This window comes from Acinonyx jubatus, chromosome B1 (genome assembly GCF_027475565.1).
Source record: "Acinonyx jubatus isolate Ajub_Pintada_27869175 chromosome B1, VMU_Ajub_asm_v1.0, whole genome shotgun sequence".
NCBI classification, from domain to species: Eukaryota; Metazoa; Chordata; class Mammalia; order Carnivora; family Felidae; genus Acinonyx; species Acinonyx jubatus.
Genome location: NC_069382.1, coordinates 101,910,350 through 101,913,420, shown reverse-complemented (window position 1 = coordinate 101,913,420; position 3,071 = coordinate 101,910,350).

Here is a 3,071-nt window from a genome sequence, read left to right as displayed (position 1 = left end):
GGCTGTGAAGTCATAGCTAAAAAAAAATTAGTCAAACTGATGTCTTATTGCCACCCACTGAAATTTCATATGTGCTGTGTTCTACCTCTTCAGTTTAAAAATCTGCAGTTGTTACCAATCTATGTAAAATCTCTACACTTAGAGAATTGAACATATTCATTCATTCATTTTTTGAGTAGACATAAACCCAGGCATTAACAGTTATATAATATTGGGGCACCTGGGTGGCTCAGTCCGCTAAGCATCTGACTTGGGATTTCAGCTCGGGTCATGATCTCAGGGTTCATGAGTTTAAGCCCTGCACTGGACTCTGCACTGACAGGGCAGAGCCTGCTTGGGATTCTCTCTCTCCCTTTCTCTCTGCCCTTACCTCATTCGCGTGAGCCTGCATGTACTCTCACCCCCTCAACATAAATAAACTTCTTAAAAAAGTAATATTTATTTTTATTTTTGAGAGAAAGAACATGAGTGGGAAAGGGACAGAGAGAGAAAGGGAGAGAGTGAACCCCAAGTAGGCTCCACACTCGGCACAGTCTGACGTGGGGCTCAATCTCACGAACCATAAGAGAGCTGAAATCAAGAGTCGATACTTAACCGACTGAGTCACCCAGGTGTCCCTAAAAGTAATATAAAACTAACACAAAATACAGTTGTTTACCACAGGAATTTGGATTGGCTGGATGATATATGAACCTACCAGCATAAATCCTGATGGTGCAAAGCAGCATATGAGCCAATGTAGTAGGGTCAAGTGCTCATGTGTTATAAAAGAACAATTAATTTGAAATCAGGAAGGCTTTGTGAAATTTCTGGGAGTGGAGACCCCAAATCGCTACCTAGCTAGTGTGTGGAAATGTAGAGATGAGGGAGAGGTGAGAATTATAGTTAGAAAAATGAGTGTGACTTGCTCAGGGACCAGTGAAGTGTCTGACCTAGCTAAAGCAAAGGATTTACAGAGGGAAAGAGTAAAGACAAAACTGATCACTAGAGGAGGTTGCATTGTGGAGGCTCTTTGAAAGGACATTTTTCTGAAAAAAAGAAAAAATCTAAAGATTATTTGAAGTCCATTGATGGTTTCTTAGTAGATGAGTGAAATGATAAAATCTGTGACTTAAGGAGAAACAAATTTAGAGCAATTTTTATTTGTTTATTTTTGAATGTTTATTTTGAGAGAGAGAGAGAGTGGGGGGGGGGTGGGGGAAGGAGCAGACAGAGAGGGAGAAAGAGAATTCCAAGCAAGCTCCACGCTTAGTGCAGAGCCTGATGCAGGGCTCTATGTCACGACCTTGCGATCATCACCTGAGCTGAAATCACGAGTTGACACTCAACCAAGCCACCCAGCTGACCCTAGTGCAATGTTTATTAATGTATGTTCCCAGCATCATTAATTAATGGAGTTACTCCAAAAGGGTCAAGTACTATCAAATAAATGTGGAAAATGCTGTTTTTTTGTTTTTGTTTTTGCTTTTACTGTGGGTCTTCTCTAAGACTTTAATATGTTAATGGACATTTGACTGCCAAAAGGAAAATCCAGCATTTCCCAACCTTATTTGACCAAGAACCCTTTCTGGGAAAACAATGCATGGATCAATTATTCTATATGTGTTGGGACTAATCTCGGTCTATACATTGACCAATATGTTAAGAAGTGTACAGTTTTGTATTTTTAAGTAACTCACTTCGTATCTAGTTTGGTCCTTTGTTCCCAGATTGGTAGAAATTTAGGATCTCTTAATTTCCTCTGTGAGTGTCTGTGTTTTAGGGTCTTCCAGTGCCAAGGTTTTAGGAGGCTGTGAAATGGTGGGGTGGTGTGTATCTGGTGCTCAGTGTCATTGATATATGCTAGTATCTGCTGTGATGTCCTAAATGCTATCTGGTCCTGGGGAGCGGATTTGTACTATTGTTGCTGAGACATGTCTTTCAAATCCAGTGGTTCTATTTCTTTCATAGTATTCTGAGATTGATGGGAATACCACTTACTGATCTGTTCCATGTTTATATACAAGAAACTGTGTGAATATACAGGCCCCATCTTTCTTATCATGAAATTTAGCTATTCTATGAGTGCTTCCTGCTTTCTTTAGGTTTCTAGGAAATTGGGCTGATGTCCATGTATCTAATGGTTTGGGGCTTTTCCCATGAGATTTCCACACAAATCTTTTACTCTATGCCATGAGTCGTTTTTGTTTCCTAAAAAGCTATATTTTTAAAATTTCAGAAGAAACAAAGAGCTCCCTTTTCCTCATATTCTGCTAGGGTTCTATTCCCTAAGGAAATGTCTCTTAAGACAGCTTGGGACAGGGGGAAGGATATACTCAAGGAATACTTGAGGTAAAAATCAATTATTTCAAAGATACTTCCTACTACACTTGGAATGCCCTTTAGGAAATTCCAGTGTACAGAATTGATTAAAAGCTGATGGATAGGGGTGCCTGAGTGGCTCAGTCGGTTAAGCATCCAACTTCGGCTCAGGTCATGATCTCGCGGTCCGGGAGTTCGAGCCCTGCATCATGCTTTGTGCTGACAGCTCAGAGCCTGGAGCCCACTTCAGATTCTGTGTCTGCCTGTCTGTCCCTCCCCTGTTCACGCTCTCTCTCTCTCTCAAAAATAAAGATTGAAAAAAAAAAGCTGACGGATAAAAGGATGTGAGTGGTAGTGGTGCTGCCTTGAGTTTTGATGCTCATGTGTGATCTCAATAAATAATGCCTCTTTGCCTTGAAAATCATTGTCTTCTGCATGATCCTTTGCACAGTCCTCTCCCACATTAGCTTCTTGCTTCTGGAAGCTCGTTTTCTATCATATGCAGGCCAGGCTAGCTTGTTGGAGACATGGGAACCACATGAGAGTCAACACCAATATACAGACACATAAGTTAACTCAGGATGAACTGCAAGCTTAGTTCAAGTGTACAAGTGACCTTAGAGGAGACATAACTGCTCAGATGGCCTCCACTGAAGTGTTAATATGAATCCATTAGATACATGGAATTCATAATATGAATCATAAGTAAATAAAAACGGTCATTTGATCCACTGAGTTAGGGAGTGATTTTTATTGTATTAATATAAAAC